The sequence below is a fragment of the Panthera onca genome, chromosome C1 (genome assembly GCF_046562875.1).
Source record: "Panthera onca isolate mPanOnc1 chromosome C1, mPanOnc1 haplotype 2, whole genome shotgun sequence".
Classification (NCBI taxonomy): Eukaryota; Metazoa; Chordata; class Mammalia; order Carnivora; family Felidae; genus Panthera; species Panthera onca.
Window position 1 is genome coordinate 160,187,230 of NC_138346.1, and position 20,733 is coordinate 160,207,962.

General features: G+C 35.1%; 1 long non-coding RNA gene across 1 annotated transcript in view; it reads left to right on the top strand.

Annotated features, from left to right (window-relative positions):
• Positions 1-6,037: 6,037 nt before the first annotated feature.
• LOC132673857 (uncharacterized) overlaps positions 6,038-20,733 on the top strand; it is a 226,363-nt gene continuing 211,667 nt past the window's right edge. Inside the window, exon 1 of the long non-coding RNA XR_009608239.2 lies at positions 6,038-6,118. This is a non-coding gene — a long non-coding RNA (uncharacterized LOC132673857). The remainder of the gene's footprint in view (positions 6,119-20,733) is intronic.

Sequence of the window (20,733 nt, forward strand, 5' to 3'; positions counted from 1 at the left end):
ACCTGAACCAAAGGTGATCACTCAACTGACAGAGCCACCCAGGTGCCCCTGCTGGATATATTTTAAAAGTAAAGTTGATAAAATTGGCCTCCAAAACCACTGTGCAAACTTATACTCCACTGCCTTGTATGGTCTGATGACTACTTTGGTAGATATTTCATGGGTTGTTCATTGAACTCTATTTTGAAGGCAGATATAAATGTTAGTAACACTAACATCTTGGGGCTAATACCATCATTCAATTCTAGACTAAATGTTTGTGTCTTCATAATTTTAATCCCTAACCCCTGGTGTGATGGTATTTGGAGATGGGTCCCTTGGTAGGTAATTAGGTTTATATGAGACCAAGAGGATGGATTCTCCATGGTGGTATTTGTGCTCTTAGAAGAAGAGGAAGACACTAGAGACCTCTTTTGCTCTACCATGTGAGCAAGAGGTGACCATCTGTAAACCAGGAGGAGCACTCCTGCCAGACGTTGGACATGACAGTATCTTGATCTTGGACTTTATAGCCTCCAGAACTATGAGAAATAAATGTGTGTTGTTTAAGCCATACATTCTATGGTATTTCGTTTTAGTAGCCTGCGCTGACTATGACACATTCTATTGTCCTTTAGTTATTTTGTATTTCAAAGAACTAACTACAGCCCGTTCTCCCTTTCAGTTCCATTTACCAGTAATTTCAGGTTATTTCAGTATCTTCCTAGGGGAACTCCATTTTTGGTGCCATGTCTTTTATTTATATTATATCAAGGGTTTGTCAGCTTTTTTGAGATTTCTCACTATTTTATGTGTAACAAGCTACCCCAAAACTAGATGGCTTAAAACAACCATTTATTTATTTCAAGATTAGAGTCAGCAGAACACAGTTCTCATTATCTGTGGTAGGCTTAGCTGATATTGACTGGGCTTATTCATGTGTCTGGAGTCAGTTGCTTCAGCAGTCAGGTGGCTGGCTGGATTCAGACAGCTTAGTTGAGACCGTCTCAATGCTTGTGTCCTCCCTCATTATTCCACAGGCTAGTCTGGAAGACAGAGTCCCAACAGCAAGAGGAGAAGTGCTTAAACCTGTTGACTCCTGGGCGTCACATCACATTGCTTCCTCTACATTTGATTGACCAGACTAAGTTGTAAGGTTAGTTCAAGTTTCAGGGGTGGGGAATAGGTGCCAACTCTTAACGAGCTTCACAAAATGGAAGCCAGTAAGCAGTATACTATAGAATCCATCTATACTGTTTCTTGGGATTCCTTTTATGATTTTAAGCTGCATTGCTTCTCGTTGAAACAAATCCTTTCCACTCCATCTGCACTAAAGCCCAGTTGAACACAGGATTGACTTTCCTTTTCTTTGCTATTTAATGGTCCTCTTTTTTCAATTTTTATATATAGTTTTCAGATTTATAAATGCCTCTTTGTTTCATTAAAATTAGAGGTTTTGCTTCTGTTTCTTTCCCTTAGGTTGACAAAGCAATGAGAATCATCTTTATTACCTTCAAATTGAAAGTGGGCGGCAAGTTCTTAATACGACTGAAAATAGTAAGTCCTTACTCCATCTTTTTATTGCATCTATTTTCAAAAGTGTTTGAGGGCAAATCAAGCCTTTCCTTGGGAGTTTAAATTTAAAGTCCAATCCCTTTTCTCATGTTGCCATCTTTGTATATAAGAAGCAGTATTCAAAACAAGCTGCCTGAAACAAATTTTCTCACAATTCAGTGTTCTAGCTTGCATTGCCTTTCACTGTCTATTTTAGAGAAGAAAATGAAGGAATCTTTTATTGCATGTGTCACAGTTAGTGTAAAATTCATTGCTATAACAAAAAATAATTATTTCACTCTTGTAATAGTTTACATAGAGGGCTATTCAAAATTGTAGGTTCATTCCTACTATCTTATTTCTTTGCTGTATTGAAGGGCATTATTCTTTTTAAGTTTATTTCTGAGACAGGGAGAGAGAGAGAGAGGGAGAGAAAGATCGCAAGCACAAGCAGGGGAGGGGCAGAGGGAGAGGAGATAGAGAATCTGCTGACAGTGCAGAGTCCCATATGGGGCTTGAACTCACGAACCATTAGAACATGACCTGAGCCAAAATTGAGAGTCAGATGCTTAGCTGGCTGAGCCACCCAGGTGCCCCTGAAGGGCATGATTCTCATTTGAAGGCTTATGTTGAGTCCTAGGACTGCCCATGAGTATGCAACAGTTCACTGCAGGGTGTTATGAGATAGGCCTGGAAATGTACACACCATTTCTGTTCATATGTCATTATCTAGAACATAATAATGTGCCCCCATTAAGTTGCAGGTAAGTCTGTGACATAGAGGCTAGCTGGACAACCATGTGCTAGCAATACTCCCTTACTCAGGAAAGAAGGTATTCCAGCTACTATTGCTTCATAATAAAGCACTGTAAACTTCATGGCACCAAACAGCCTTTTATTATGCTCACAAATTCTGCAGATCATTAAAGCAGAAAGGATAAGCTACAGGAAAAGCTATGCTATGGCCCACAATGTATGAGAATTCAGCAGGGTAGACTGACATATCTGGGGGTCACTTGAGAGGGAGACTGAGACAGCTGAGGCTAGAAGATCTATTTCCAACATGGCTTTTCAGTCCCATGTGCGGCACCTGGGCTAGGAGGACTCAGGCTGGGATCACATGGTACTGTCCACTGAAGTATGCACATGCGACGTGTCTGTATCACTTGGGCCTCTCATGGCATACCAGCCAGGTTCCAGGAGGGAGTATTCTGAGAGCAATTGTTGTAAGAGAACCAGACAGAAGCTACATGGCCTTTTCTGACCTAGCGTGAGAGGCCACGCGGCATCACTTCCTCTATGTTCTATTGGTTACAAGCAAGTCATAAGTTTAGCCCAGTCAGTGGGAGAGAAATAAAACTCCACCACTTGTTTGAATTGTGGCAGTGTCACACTGTATGAGAGAATGTACAATGAAACATATTGTGAACAACATTAGAAAAAACATCGCCACACAAAACAATAGATTTTTGCAAATGACAAATAAACTCGACCACAGTCTACATTTAAAGACAAGTAAGCAGAATATACAACACAGCCAATTGAAGTCAACAGCCAACACATCAGAAGCTCAAACAAGTTGAAGCATATTATTTTTCCTTGTAACCTACACTCCCTTTGAAAAACTCACTCCTCTCGCTTTTCCAAAAACAACATGCAATTTTCAAGTTTTTTGCCTTTATTCATGCAGTCTCTCAGTTTGAAGTTATCTCCCCTACATTATTTATTGAAATCCTTCAAAAGAGACTTAAATACTATCTCCTTAGAAAAGCTGTCACTAACACTGATCTCTCCAACAGCAGTTAATCATTCCCTCTCTGATTGCCACAGTACAGTATGTCAAATTCTAGTTAGCACTTACCCTATTCTACTTTTATTATGATTACATATTTATAGATGCAATTTCTCCATTAGTCTGTATAGTCCTCCAGAGATACATCTTATCTGTGTTCACTTTTGTTTTCTCAAAAGGCTTTGGTTACAACAGGCTGCTTTATTAATCACCATAATAAATTGAGATGCAAATGGTCCTAAGTTAAATAAGCATATATATTTTAAGTGTTAATCCATAAGGAGGCCTACCTCTAATTTATGTGTGATCTCTTGTATGACTGGAGAAGGTTAGAAGTGGACAGAGTGAAGCAAAAGGAGGAAGATTTTGGAAAATGGAGGGGATTCAGATCTTGATATCTTAGCATATTCTAAGGAGGGGAAAGATGCATTTTCCCTCTGGTGCAATCAGTTCCAATATGAGTGAAAGCAATAGTCTATAAAAGCTTCCTTATTAGTCCTATTCAATCCTGACTGCTTAGTGATTAGAAAGTTAATAGCTTCTTAGCCACATCTGGAAATTCAGGAAGAATTAAATCTTTATCCTCATTAGATTCTTATGCTCCCAGATGCTATGGTGTTTCCTTACAGTTTTGATTCTGGCTTTAGATACAACAATCCGTATCAAAGGCCAAGGCCTCTGTTAACATCCCTTCCCTCTGGAACCCCATTGAGGTTTTACTTTGCCTTGTGAATCATAGCCCGAATGTTCATTCTTTCCTTCAGGTTGATTTAATAGATCTTCCCCCCATTACTGTCTGTCAGACTGTGGCTACAGCTGGCTAACATGGAACTGTAACTGCTTTTGGTTAATGTCACCCTAGAGTCAGGATGAACCAAGCTCAGATAGAAGCCACAACCTTCTTTGTTAATTTTATCTCCACCACTCTCTCTGTGGTCCCCTGAAAATAGCTAATTATTGAAACTTTTCTTCCTCTATAAGCTAGAGATAAACATATTGATTCATTTCTCAGGGGTGTTGAATGGTTTAACTAGGACTATAAAGGATATAAAAAAATGTAATTCGATGCTATATTAGGTGCTGTTAGCAACATATTACTAATTCCATGAGTCATCATATTTGTATCACAAAACTTAGCTATTCTTTGCTTTGATAATGATATTTTTTTCACGCCCACATTACATTCAATTTTGGAATCTTCACGCCTGTTCACTATTCCTGAGCAAATAGTGATCATGTGTTGTGTTTCCTTTTCTTCAGTTTATAATGACTTAGATGATTCCCTTAAAATAAAACATTTTAACTCTTATTCATCCCAGCTATGCTGTAAAATCAGTTTCTCAACCAAACTTTTAACAAAAATGATTTGCTGATTTTAGAAAAAAATCTATAAAACTTATGCTTATAAATTTTTTTTAAGTAAAAAGACCTATTTCTCTGGTAACCTATAAATTATAAGCGTCTAATAGTTAAGTGTTGAAAATATGTTCTGGGTTTTGATAAATCCTTAAGTAGGTACTATTATTTTCGATGTGTTAAATGTTGCCTTTTTTCATAGCAAAGTCTGTATTTGACTTTCCTTTCCTTTAATTTCTGTCCTTTTCACTTCCTCGTGATTTGACTTGGGACCTGAGTAAATATAATCATGTTTTATAGATTCTGAGAATCACATCTAAAATTAGGATGCATCTTACAATCACTGATATTTTACAGCTGCTGTTGATCAGATGACAGCCGTGGCACGGTGTGTTAACTTGATGGTATTTGTCATACTGTCATTACATAAGTAGGGCTTGTATGTTTCTCACAATAACTTGTTTGGAGTTTAGTTGACATTTCAGATAGCTTTAAGAAGTTTGCTCTATGGCTCAGTATTTTAACAAAGGTTATTTTGTATACTGAAAGTTCCGGGAAGAGAACCATGTGACATTAATTCCGTATGGTTGAAAGAACTATTTGTCTTTAGAGAAATGACCACAGTTCTACATTTTCTTGCAAATTGACACATAAATGCTTTCAAATACCTAGGGGAAAAATTTTTGTGTGTCCCAATACACCTCCTTTTATTTTTAATTTAATTTTTTTAAATTGAAATAACGTATCAATTTTAGGTGTATAACATAATGATTTCGTATGTGTATATATTGCAATATGATTACCACAAGTTTGGTTAACATTCATTACCATAAATAGTTATGATTTACTTTTGTCTGTGATGAGAACTTTTAAGATCTACTCTCTTAACCATTTTTGAATATACAATACAGTATTATTAACTATAGTCACTATTTGTACATTATACCCTCAAGACTTCTGTTTGGAAGTTTATATCTTTTAAGTGCCTTTACCCATGTTGTCCACCCTCCACCCCTGACTCTGGCAACTACTGATCTCTTTTCTGTACCTATAGGTGTGTTTATTTGTTTTTCAGATTCCACATATAAATGAGATCATACCCACCTGACAGTGAAACTGTCTGACTTATTTCACCTAGCATTATGCCCTTCAGTTCCATCTGTGTTATCAAAAATGATAGGATTTACTTTTTTTAATGGGTGAATAATATTCCATTGTATCTATACTACAGTTTCTTTATCGAGTCTCCCATGAATGGAAACTTAGATTGTCTTTATGTGTTGGCTATTATAAATAATGCTACAGTGAACATGAGATGCAGATACGTCTTTGAGAGAATGATTTCATTTCCCACAGATAAATACCCAGAAGTGGAATGGCTGGATCATATGGGAGTTCTTTTTGTAATTTTTGAGGAGCCTCCATGCTGTTTCCACAGTAAGTATAACAATTTACATTCCCACCAACACTGCACAAGAGTTCTCTTTTTTCCCACATACTTGCCAATACTTGTTATTTCTTGTATGTTTGTTTTGTATTGTTTTGCTCTTTTTTTTAGGCTTTTTTTTTCTTGTTGCTGTTAATAGGTATGAGGTGATATCTCACTGTAGTTTTCATTTTCATTTCCCTGATGATTAATGTTAGACACCTCTTTATGTAATCCTTTTGGCCAGTCATATGTCTTCTTGGAAACATGTCTATTCAGATCACCTGCCCATTTTTAGTTGGATTATTTTTTTTGTGTTGAGTTGTATGAGTTCTTTACATGTCTTGGATATTAACCCCTTATCAGATATATGGTTTATAAATATTTTCCCCATTCGGTAGGTTGCCTTCCATTAATGGTTTCCTATGCTGTAGAGAAGCTTTTCAGTTTTAGTTGATTCGTAAATAGATGAGGCTGTGTTACATTTTTTAGTGGGATACATGCAAAAAGATCATCTACCATATATTAAGCAAAGTTTGAAGGCAGGAATAATCGACAATCCCATGGAGCAGATGAAAAATTTCAAAACAGAACGAGGCTGGTATGATCAATTCATGCATTGTACAGGGCTATGTTGATATGGTCTCCTATTATACTTTGTCAGGAACTTCCTGCTGACTTTAAACAAAAACTGCTTAACTTCTAGTGACATACAATTCAGTGAGAAAGATGGTGAAATATTGTGTGTCATAGTTGAGTTTTTTTTTTTACAAGTGCATAAAAAATGACATCTTACATTAGATAGAATCTAGATTTAAAGATTATAGTAATAAAATTAAACTGATAAATATAGGAAAAAGAAGTTAAAGCAAGATTTTTATAAAGCTATTTTTAAGGTACCATTTTTATGTTTTTTTTTCTTTCTAATTTCCAATAATAAGACACCATTACTGTGTGTTATCACCTAAGACATTGTACTAATTACTTTTATTCATATCTCTTTTATTATTTGTTTCTGTTCAGTAAGGCAAATATTACTATCTACATTTTATAGATAAAAAATTGAAGGCAAATATTACTATCTACATTTTATAGATAAAAAATTACAAAAATTACAAACAAGGCCTATAGCTTGGCAGACCCAGAGTGGGGACCAAAACTTATGCGCACATTATATTTTCTGTCAATTTATTAATGATTCTAAGGAAGTATTTCTTATTCCCTTCTACCTGAAAGTCTACCAATAATATATGTATTTACAGAAATCTAGCTTCCAGACTTTACAGAATGTGTTGCTTTAGGTCTTTAATCATTTGGATCTAATTAGATTGCTATGCTGGTAAACTCCCTGTTTGCTTTCAGATTCGTGCTCCACCCTTCCACTGCTTTCCTTTAGATTATAAGACCCAACATTTACCAATTTCATTTCCCTTTGATTTCCAGGGAAGCTGTGGCAGAAGGCTAGGGGTGTGTGATGAGGGGAGAAACCAGATATTTATTCCCCTCTCTCTTACTTATTCAGGAAGCTGGTTTGTTTCCTCCACTAGCTGCCCAGGCTGGCTCTGTGTTCTGACATTACCATCTCCTTCCTTGTCCTTTTGGTGTTAAGGGTGTAGCTCTTTCCTGATATTGCTAATCTCTGTGTTGTCTTACTGTCCTTGATTCATTTCTCAGCTGTTGCATATATCTCTTATATAACCAGTTTTTTTGTACAGATTCTCTCTTTGAAAGATCTAAAGTTATTTCAATGAAAAAACCCATTAATTGCCTTAATACATTTATTAAGGACTTTCATTAAAAGACAGCAGGTCCTCTTGTTACTGGATCTACTTGGTCTAGATTACTATTGGACATATATTCAAAGAGAAAAGATGACAATTTAGCTCCCTGTATCTGTAACTAATTTGTTGAGTCATGGGAATCTTAGCACTTTTCTTTCTTCCTTTCTCCTTTTCTCTCTCTTTTCCATTTTTACATACAGAAAATACCTATCCATATATATATATATATATATATATATATAGAGAGAGAGAGAGAGAGAGAGAGAGAGAGAGAGAGAGATAAAATGAATACATGATTATTCATACTTTTTAAATCTTATTTTAGTTTTGTGAGTTATATTTTTCAAGAAATGTGTCCATTTTATTAACATTTTTATGCTTATAAAAATTATGCAAAATATCCTATTAACTTTTAGTAACTGTACAATCTATAGTGATAGACCTTTAACTTTTGAAATTGGTAATTTATTTCTTCTCTCTTTTCTCTTGATTAAACTTTCTGAGTATATGTGGTTGATTATCTTTCAGTCAACCAACTTTTTTTTTTTTTAAGTTTATTTATTTTGAGAGAGAAAGAGAAAGAGCATGAACAGGAGCAGAGAAAGGGAGAGACAGAATCCCAATCAGACTCCACATTGTCAGCACAGAGCCTAAGATGGGGCTTGATCCCATGAACCCTGGTGATAATGACTTGAACCGAGATCAAGAGTTGGACACCCAACCAGGGTCCCTCAACCAAGTTTTGACTGATCTCTATTTCATAATGTATTTTTACTTTTTATTAATTTCCTCTATTTTCTTTTTATTCCCTTTATTCTATTTTATTTGGGCTTAATTTACTCTTATTTTGTACTTACAATGGCTCCTTGAATAACTGATTTTAAGCCTTTCTTCTTTTCAAATATGTACATTTTAGGCTATAAATACTCTTACACACATAGATTTATCATATCTGTCAAATTTCTATATGCCATATTTTATTATTTTTAATCAAAATATTGTTAAATTTTCTTATGACTTCTTTGAGTCATGTTATTTGGTATTGTTTAATTTGAAAATAGGGACTGTCTAGCTATCTTTTGGTTATAGACTTCTGGCTTACAGCCACAGAATCAGAGAATCTTTAGAATTTTATTAAGTCTTTCTTAAGTACCTTGCATATGGTAAATTTTGTCAATGTTTGGGTTTTTTTGCATATTTGAAATAATATGCATTTTTTTTCTTTTTCAGTGTATTTTTTTCTCTACGTATCAATTAGATCAAATTTACTAGTTACCCTTTATACCAGATCTTCTCTACGCTCCTAATTTTTTTGTGTGCTCGTTAAGAGAGGTATGTTAGAGTCTCCCATTATGTTTCTTTTCATTCCAATAATTTCATTTGTTTTATAGGTATGGTTTCGGATGTATGGTGATTTTGACATGTTGTCTCTCCATATTTTATTTCTACTTCCCACATCTATTCTTCATATTTAATTCATTATAATTCTAAACTGATGAAGTCACCTCTTTCATCAGTGAGATATGATTGCATACTACTCAGAGGCCCTCAAGAGCTTGCATGTTTCTTCCTCTGCTGGCTTCTAGTTTTATGGTACATCAACCTTCGTTTTGTTTCTGTAGCTGATTATGTGACTTTGCCTTTGCACTGCGTAATCACCAGTTTTTGCCACTGCTCATGGCCCTGTATCGACTGTCTTCTCTTACTTGCAACACTCTTTTGATCCACTTATATCCTACCTGTAGGCAACTCCTTGTTATCCTTTGAAAATATCAGAACTTAAGAAAACCCCCATTACTGCCTCACAGACCTCAGACTAGGTTAGGTATCCTTTGTTTGAAATCTCCTGGCTCTCTGTAGCCTTCTACTTGAACACTATTAAAGTTGTAACTTTATGGATACATTTGATTATAGGTCCAGAAAAATATTCCTTTTTTTGCTTATCAGCATCTATTATAGTATTTGATACATAATAAAATAATAATATTGGTAGTAACAATATTTTATGAGATGCCTGGGTGGCTCAGTTGGTTAAATGTCTGACTTTGGCTCAGGTCATGATCTCATGGTTCGTGAGTTCGAGCCTTGCATCAGGCTCTCTGCTGTCAGCATGCAGCCCTCTTGGTATCCTCTATCTCCCTCTCTCTCTCTCTGCCCTTCCTGTTTGCGTGCACACACTTGTGCTCAGTCTCTCTCTCTCAAGAATAAATAAACATAGAAAAATACAGTTCTTTAAAAAATAGTAATAATATTTTACTTCTCATATATTTCAAAAAACATAATAAGTATTTTACATGTGTTGCCTTAATTTTTCTTCACGATGATCTCATAGAGTTATATATTAGCATCTTAAATTTATAGATGAAAAAACTAAGGCATAGAGAGATTAAGCAATACTTCCAATACTGCAAAATAGAAAGTAGTAGAGTTGAGGTATGATACAGTGTGTTTGACACCAGATTTTGAGCTTCTAATGAGCACATAGTGCCCCTTGCATAAGAGATCCGCAAACAAATGAACACCTCAATACTTTTGTTGGCATATATAACATAGCATCTCCCCTACCAACATAGTCACTAATTTTAACCTACTGTATGCTAGGAATTAGGATTTGTATCATAATTTCCTACTTACCTTGCCTTTGTATTATCTGTGTCTCATTTGATTCTCAAAATACACTCCTGCTACAGATAAGAAAGTTGAGGTTTACAGGGTCACTGTGATATCCCTAGACGAAAGTAGGTAAGAGATAACAGAGTAAAGGCTAACTTCCCATGTCAGCTTATTTTGAGTTTCATCATTATTTAACTACCCTATGAATCCTACATACAGGTCAGTAGATCTCTTATACCAAAGTACCTAGAATGCTTGTTCAAATAGCTTCCCAGATGCCACTCCAGACCTATTAAACCAAAATCTCCTGAATGTAATACTAGAAACTATATTTCTTATAATATAGTGAATCTGCTCCACTTTGGTAATCGCAGTTTAACCTATATGCTCTAAGAGTAATAAAAACACAAAAGAACAGACAACCGATATTCTTAGCATCTCAAAGCATTGTGTACCTTAGCCTAGTATTCTATAAGAGTCATATTTTGTTTCTGTTATAAAATAATAAATTGACAAAATAAAAATAATAGACAAAAAATTTTTAGAACACCTAGAAGCTTAGTTTCTTGTATCCCAATTCTCATATAATTTTATAACGCTGTACTTTTTAGATAAAAATTATGACTACTTCCTTTAGACACATTCTTATCATGGTAATACTTTGTTTCTTATAAACTTCTGATAGTTATAGTTGAGAAGAAATGTTATGTTTGCAAATGTGGAAGTTACCTTGCATCTTCCTCATTTAGATTGGAAGGTGTCTGCCAGTTGACTGGCAGTTTTATTTTTAAGTTTTCACAAAGAAGAACTGTTGGAATATAACACTTTTAAAATGATATCATGTTGCTCTGTTTGAATCACTATCATTTTGTTGTTGTTGCATATATTTTGTAACATTAAAATCTGCTTATAGTTTCTGTATTTCAAATGCATCTATTGGTAATATAATTCTAAGGCATTAAAAGACACAAATGTGTCCATTTGCTTAGGAAATAGAAGCAGGTCTATTCAGTGTTATTATTTGGTTAGGACAAACACATTTTTTGTTTCTATATTCAAACAAAATAGTCAGTGAGTACTTAAGTCTAGGTAAATTTTGCTTTCTTGACACAAGAGAGTGATCTACGTGAAGAGATAACAAAGAACAGGAAGAGTATAATTTTCTATGTAAAAAGTTTACGATAAATGCATTACAGAAATGTCTCCTCACATATCACAGCAAAATTCCATATAACTTTAATTCTTAAAATATTAATTACCAGAAAGACACATTAAAGATTCAATACAAAGTCTATGTGCTAATATTAGCACTTGGATATGTTATAAGATATACATTTATAGACTTCGGGGGAAAAAAAGTTAGAAACACCATAATGAATTCATTACTCTAGTCAATATTGCATGTCCTGTAGCAGGAAAGAACATTTTAACAAAGACTTTTAAGATTAAAAATTGCATATAAATGATAATTATTTTCATGGTCACGCTAATCAAGACTAGATTAGCATGGTCATTAGAGTAAAATGTGGCCGGAACAGAAAATTATTCTAAAAGTCATCATTTGAACCTAGGTACTTTTCTCTTTTCTCTTGGTTCTTACTATCTCCCAGGTGAGGGATTGTGCTAATTGCATCCTGGAGGTCATTTATTCCCAAAGTCTGAGCATTACTGGTGGAATTTTTTTCTTGACCCTGAGTACCTCATTTTTAGCAAAGCTTGAAGGATAATAAGAAGGTTTTCCCAAGGTTGGAATCAATAATAGATATAAAAAGAAAAACTGATTTCTGGAGAGGTGGCTGTATCATATATGAGGACCATTTTGTTCTGCTTGTGATGGTTCTCTTGTCTTTTAAAATAACTCTGTAAATAAACAATATATAACATATTGGCCCAGAAATGAACAGCCTTTCCATGATCTGTGACATTGGACAAAAGATGTATGGTTTTGAAGTTTCCTTCTGGCTCTAGAGAACTGTAATTCTATGGCTTATTCTCAAAGACACAAGTAGCCCCAGGCATCTCTCAGAGGGAAACTTTTGAGAGTAGGGCTGTCCTGAAGATCCTCCAGAAGAAACTGGGATTTAAAACCAGATGGGGCGCCTGGGTGGCTCAGTCGGTTAAGCGGCCGACTTCGGCTCAGGTCATGATCTCGCGGTCCGTGAGTTCGAGCCCCGCGTCGGGCTCTGGGCTGACAGCTCAGAGCCTGGAGCCTGTTTCAGATTCTGTGTCTCCCTCTCTCTCTGACCCTCCCGCATTCATGTTCTGTCTCTCTCTGTCTCAAAAATAAATAAACATTAAAAAAAAATTAAAAAATAAAAAAAAAAAACAGATGGACAGCTTCTTGGGCCTATACTGACTTTTATAAAATAGACGGCTCCTTTTGTGGTTGTATCTCTACTTGAATGAACATGTCTCATATTCCACTAGTTAGAATAGTCGTAGAATAATTTACTCTTCCTTCCCTTCTTTCTTTATTGCTCTTCCCTCTGTGCCTCTATTCCTCCTTCTGTCATTCTTCACTTTTTTAATTCCAATCAGCAGGTGTAATTCTATTTGTTTTTCTTTTTTATTAACATGGTATTAGAATATGCCTTGGGATTTCGTGGTATATTTTCATAGTTCGTTCTTCACTATAAAAGAGCATAAATTCTTTTGTTAATGCAGATATAATTTAAATCCTTCCTGTCATCAAATCCTTAGGTCATTGCTCCTATTACATGGTCAGTTACCAACATATAGCATTCAATTAAGAAGGCACAAAACACTTTCCAGTGAGACACAATGTGATTTGTTGTGAGATTGGATGTCAGAGTGAAGCTGCTGAATTCACCTTTGCTTCCTGCTTTGCTTCCTGCTTTGCTTCCTGCTTTGCTTCCTGCTTTGGCCATGATAAGTTCTTCTTGGTTCCAGTGCTCATTTCTGGCAAATTCTGAACCTACAGACTTATACTTACTTATCTGGCATTTGATCTATTTTATTTTCTTCAAAAGCATAGGTTTTTCAATCCTACTAGGCCAGTGGGGTCTTTGAAAAACTTCTCGGCAATACTGCCTCTCTCATATTTTGACTTCTTTCATGTTACTAGATGTTTTTGATCCGTGCTTGGCATTTATTAGTTTAATTAATCTAATCTTGACAGTAGCATCCATGCTAACTGAAATGATTTCTAACAATGTCTTGTTGATCCCCGTAATCACTGAATGAGAATAAAGATGCTGTTGCACATGGCAGCATTTCCTTATCTATGTGGCTTACATTTTAAGTTTGAGATCACCCTCCAACAACCCCTCCCCAGTTCAATTTTAATTGGAGCTGTATTTTGCCTCTCTGATAAGGTCAGTTTTGCGTGTTCACTCCTTGACAAGACTATGTTTAAGAGATTTAAAAAAAAATCATTCTGTGTTACTATGGACTGCTGCAGAATACAGCTTTGCCTTTTAAAACAGATGATGAGGTTCATAATACTTGAAACTGAAAGAGTGTGGCTGAACTTAATCCAAGGGAATTGCCCCTGGAAGTTCAGGTGACCTTGAAGTTAAGGTGGAGAGGCTCACAGCCCAAGATGTCAATGATGACAGATACATTTTTTCTACAAAATGCTATGCTAATATAATGTGATACAGTACCGAAGCTCAAGAAAAAAGCATAATGTTCCCCTTAAAAGCTTTATGCATTTTGTTTTCTATATAAGACTTTTCATTATCTAGACAAGAAAATGAATTTCTCCATGGTGTTTTTTCCCCTTTTCAATAAAAAAATGACCTTCATTTTGTGTGACCTGCTTGATGTTACTGTAGTGCTTGAAAATACCACTACTTCCTTTCCAGAGAAAAGGTCAATTACTCACAACATCCTCCTTTCTTTTAAATGTCTTTCAGACTATGTTTACACAGCAAAAAGTCAAGTGGAGATTTAGTTTACCTGGTTTGTTGAGTTGATATTCAGGTGGCCAAGAAAAGATAATTTATCATCTAATTTTGCTTATTTTGATCAGCTTCACTTATATGTTAACTATCATATATTTGTTTATTTATTTGTACATTCATTCTTTTACCATTCACATGAAATTTGGGAATTCTGGTTACAAACTATCTTTCATTCTTTCTCGTACTTTTTCCCTACATTTATCAAGTTTCCATATGTGCATGGGTCTGTTTCTGTTAGCCCTTTATTTTTTATTTTATTTTTTAAATTTTTTTTCAACGTTTTTTATTTATTTTTGGGACAGAGAGAGACAGAGCATGAACAGGGGAGGGGCAGAGAGAGAGGGAGACACAGAATCGGAAACAGGCTCCAGGCTCCGAGCCATCAGCCCAGAGCCCGACGCGGGGCTCGAACTCACGGACCGCGAGATCGTGACCTGGCTGAAGTCGGACGCTTAACCGACTGCGCCACCCAGGCGCCCCATTAGCCCTTTAAATCTAGTAGTTGTTATCACTGTGCTGACACCACGGTTTATAATGGCTTTATAATAAATCTTTATACCTTACACAGAAAGATCCTCACACTGTTCTTCTTTAGTAGTGCTGTGGCTAGTCTTGATCCTTTGTTCTTCATATTCAATATAAATATTGAAACTAACATACTTAGGAATAAATTTAACTGAGAAGATGAAAGATCTCTGCTCTGAAAACTACAACACATTGATGAAAGGAAATTGAAGAAGACACAAATAAATGAAAATGTGTCCCGTGTTCATGGATTGGAAGAAGTCATATTGTTAAAATGTCAATGCTACCAAAGCCAGCTATAGATCAATGCAATCCCTATCAAGATTCCAGGGGAATTTTTTATAGAAGTAGAGAAAAAAAAAAACACTCCTAAAATGTATACAGAACCATAAAAGACCCTGAATAGCCAAAGAAATCCTGTGAAAGCAGAACAAAGCAGGAGGGCAGGTGGTGTCATATTTCCTGGTTTCAAGCTACGCTATAAAACTATACTTACTAAAACAGTATGGAATAAAAACAGACAAATAGACCAATGGAACAGAACTAGGAGTCCAGAAATAAACCCAGGCACACATGGCTAAATAATATTTGACAAGGGAGCCAAGAATACTTGGTGGAGAAAAGACTTTTCTCAGCACCATTTAGGTGCTGGGATAATTGGATACTCACATGACATAGAATGAAACTAGACCCATATTTTACACCACTCACAAACATTAACTAAAAATGGGTTGAAGACTTAATTGTAAGACCTGAGTGCGTGAAACTCGTAGAAGAAAAAAGGAAAAAAAACCTCCTTGACATGAATCTTGGTTATAATTTTTTAGCTATGATGTCTAAAGTACAAGCCACAAAAATAAAAATAAACAAGTGGGATTACATGAAACTAAAAAACATCTCCATGGCAAAAGAAACCATCAACAAAATGAAGAGAAAACCTATGAAATGAGAAAAAATATTTGCAAAACATATATCTGATAAGGGGCTAATATCCAAAATATATTAAGAACTCATATAACTCAATAGCAAAATAAATAAATAAATAAAATAAAATAAAATAAAATAAAATAAAATAAAATAAAAATTGAATGGGCAAAGGACCTGAACAGACATTTCTCCAAAGAAAATATATGAAAGACCAAACAGGTACATGAAAAGATCCAAAACATCACTACTCATTAGAGAAATACAAACAAAACACAACAAAAAACAAAAAAAAAAAAACAAAAAACAAAATAAAACAAAAAAAGCACAATAACACAGTGAGATATCACCTCATGCCATGCCTGAATGGCCATCACTTAAAAGACAAGAGATAACAAATGCCGGTGTAGATGCAGAAAAAAGGAAACCCTTGTGCCCTGTTGGATTGTAGATGGGTACGGTTACTGTAGAAAACCATATGAAGTATCCTCAAAAATTAAAAACAGAATTACCATATGACTCAGCAATTCCACTTCTGGAAATATAGCCAAAGACAATGAAAATACTAACTAGAAAAAATATCTGCACCCCTATGTTCATAACAGCATTATTTACAGTATCCAAGACATGGAGCAACCTAAGTGTACATCATGGATAAGTGGATAAGGTGTTATGTTTTGTGTATGTATGTCAATTTATATATACAAGTGTGTGTTTATAGGCATACACACATATACATATACACATGTATATATATATATACCCATAATGCCTCATTTTATTGTGCTTTGCTTTATTACATTTTCCAGATGCTGCATTTTTTAAAAACAAATTGTTTTGTGGCAACCTTGCATCAAATAAGCCTATTGTATCATTTGTCTGATAGCATTTACTCCATGTCTCTGTGTCACATTCTGGTAATTCTTACACATTTCAAACTTTTTCTTTGTTAGGATGATCTGTGATCAATGATTACAACTTGCTGAAAGCTCAGATGATGATTAGCATTTCTTAGCAAAAGTTTTAAATAGAAAAAAATATATATATATGTATTCTTAGACAAAATACTATTGCACACTTAATAGACTATAGTATAGTATAATTTTTATATTCACTGGGAAACCAAAATCTACATTTGACTTACATTATTGTAATGATATGGAGCTGAATCTGTGATATCTCCAAGATATAACTGTATCATGGAATATGATTCAGCCACAAAAACAAACAACACACACACACACACACACACACACACACACACACACACACACAAAGGGAAACCTTCCTTACACGGTGACATGGATGGATCTTGAAAGCACTATGCTACCTGAAGAAAATCAGAGAGACAAAGACAAATACTGTATTATTTCACTTATATGTGGAATCTAAACTTTTTTCTTTTTCTTTCTTTCTTTCTTTTTTTCTTTCTTTCTTTCTTTCTTTCTTTCTTTCTTTCTTTCTTTCTTTCTTTCTTTTTCTTTCTTCTTTCTTATAAAGCAGTCCTATAGAAAAAGAGATCATACTTGTGGTTACCAGTGGAGAGTGGAAAGGGAAATTAGAGGAAGGTGGTTAAGAGGGACAAACTTCCAGTTATAAGATACATCAGTACTAGGGATGTAATGTACAGCATGATGACATTATAGTTACCGCTACTATACAAAATATAGGAAAGCTGTTAAGAAAGTAAATCCTAAGAACATGGATGTTAGTGAATATAAAAATTATCTTTACACTATACTCTAGTCTATTAAGTGTGCAATAGTATTTTGTCTAAGAATACATATATATATATATTTTTTAATTTAAAACTTTTGCTAAGAAATGCTAATCATCATCTGAGCCTTCAGCAAGTTGTAATCATTGATCACAGATCATCATAACAAGGAAAGTAAATCCTATAGTTACCGCTAATATACGAAATATAGGAAAGCTGTTAAGAAAGTAAATCCTAAGAGTTCTTCTTCATCACAAGGAAACATTTGTTTTTCCTTTTTTTTTCTTTGTTTTTCCTTTTTTCCTTTCTTCTCTTTTCATTGTATATATGAGAACATGGATGTTAGCTAAATGTGTTGTAGTAATCATTTCACCACATATGAAAGTCAAACCATAAGTATAAAATTGTGAGAAGCATGCTGAAAATAGTCTAAGAGGTAGATCTACTCATCAATTTGTATCTCTTCTTTTTTTCTACCTTCTCATCCTCATGATTTAACTCATTTAATGAAGTTTTATAAGATGAAGCAAATTATTCTTTTGTTTCTCATGGAATATTTTTTCACTTAGTGGTTTATACAAGGTTCATCCATGATCCTGAGGCAAGCAGTGGGTTGGAAACAGCAGACCCACCTTATACCTGAAATGGTGACATTGCCTCCATTTTCAGTTATGCTATCACTAACAGCTCAATGTTAAGTAGCCTGGGCGTTTTCCCAACAACCTTATACCCTGAATCATTCCTAATTATTCTACATTTTGGCATTTTGGTCTTCCAGCAGTGGCAATGTCTTATAAGGGTCCCAATGGAAGACAGATCAAAGAGAGATAAATTATTAATAATGGATACTTGAGTCTGCTAAGTAAATTCAGGGGCAGAGTCAAAGGAGGCTAGTTGAATAATTATTGTTGATATATATATCACTTGTATATGTCAGGTAGTAACACTTTACATTTATTGTCGTTTAGTCTTTACGACATCCATGAAGTAGGTACTAATATCTTATCCATTTTACAGATGAGAAAATAAAGTCATAACAAAGAAAAGGATTTGTTGAAGGTCACTCAGCTGGTATGTGATAGAGCCAAGACTCTGACATAGGCCTTTCAGCTCCAGAGTCCTCCTCGTCTTGGGTTATACAATAAGAACCATTCATACCATAGCTGATAAAGATACATTTCTCTTCTGAAATTCACAGGTGTTCCAGTTAGGTTTAGCTTCTTAAAAACAAACAAACAAACACACTGTATTTAAGAATCTAAATCTCTAAGTGATAACTGTCAGTCACAATAGTCTTTGCTCACACTTCAGGAAAACAATTAACTCAGTGATATAGGGGTGGAAAAAAGTCTTCTCAACTCTCTTAGGATCCTGGGTGGGTCTGAAAATTAAAATGACAAAGACAGATTAGCAGAAAAACATACACATTTATTTAATATAAGTTTTACATAACTTGGGAGTTCAAAAGGAAATGAAGACCCAATGAAATGGTGAAACTTGAGTGTTTTATGCTCTGTTTGATGAAAAGGAGACAATAGGGAAGAAATAAGATAGATCAAGGGGTAAGAGGTCAGTGTAGTAAACTGGGGAAAGTTAGTAGTAACTTAGGAAGTTACTTAGGAAGTCATGTTTGGATTCTTCTCCATGTCCCTTTGTCCTCAGAGATAAGGATGCCCCTTTCCTCTGGGTATAGGGAAGATATCTCTTACATGAGATATCTGGAGCTTTAACCTCTGGAGCTTTAACCTGTTTCTGGGCAGAAGGGTGAAGGGAGGGTCACTCGAGTGACTTTCCTGTTTCTGCTGTTTCCTCAAATTCCATCCATTTAGCATAGTCAATATACCAAGGGGCATCTTTTGGGATAGTACATCCTGAACCCTGTCAGGATGAAAATAAGAACCCAATAAAATGACAACAAAATGGTCTATTTTGACCTGAAAATGTAAAAATTTACAAAGGGTAAAATACGTGTATAAGTTTGATTTTAAATGAGATAAACTTAATTTTTAGTGAGATGTATTGTTTATTTTTAATGTTGTCTAAGGTCTCAGTCTTTTCTTTAAAGCTTTCTACAAGACCCATTCTCTGACATAGCAATGACTGATCTGTTCTCTAAAATTTATCCTCTCTTTGCAAATTGGTGTTAAAAGCAACTAGTGAGAAAGTTTTCAATAACTGTCCCTGGACACCAAGGCTATTCAACCTAGAAAAACTCCATCGGAGAAAAGGACCATAACTAGAGCTTGTAGATTATAAATGGGCTGTCAGAACTGATATTCTATACATCCATGCTGAAGCTCTGTAATGTTTGATAGAAAACTGCAGGAACAGCTATCCACTCATTTGGTGTCAGACATAAAATGTCTACTATCTTAGGAAAAAGAGGCAGCTTTATTTTCACTTATTTGATGAATTAGTTAATTTGTTAGCATAATATATATTTAAAGGCGTTTTTAAAAGAGAGAGGTATGGACACAACATCTCCAAAGGGGTTTTGTTCTTTGTGGTTTCTGACTTCTCAGTACCCTCCTTCAAAACATACACAGCTCTGCCTGGCTTTCAGATATTTATTTTTCTAAACTTTGAAAAGTTAAAGAAAAAAAAAAGGCCAACCGCAGTTTAAGTACACATGGCAGAGGCACTTGTAGAAATCTGTGGTCGCTTGGCAACCAGAGGCTGCTATTTGGAGAGCTCAGAGAAGTACACAATGTGACTTCAGGATGGATGGAGGGCAGCGGGAGGCACTGAGTCGGCTGAAATGATTCAGAATGTGGAAACGATATTCGAATAATATACGTCTCTGTATGTGATTATTCCCAAATGATAATAATGTTGCTGCTCAGCTCTCCTCTGTAGATATAATAAGAACCAGAGGGCTGCAGGTGCAATTGAATCTTAGCTTTTGAGTTTTACTTCTTTGACTGTGCCATGTGCAGTCAGTTTTGTGGTAACAATACTGAAATAGCATGTTAATGACCAGAGTACTTATCACTGCTTCCTCGGTCAATTGGTATGTCAGTTAAAGAGATTTGATTTTTGAAAAGTCTCACCATCCTTAATAAAGATCAGCAATCATTAGAATTAACCACATGCTGATTTAATCAACATATAGCTTTGTTAATTACTAGTTCTTTCTCCAT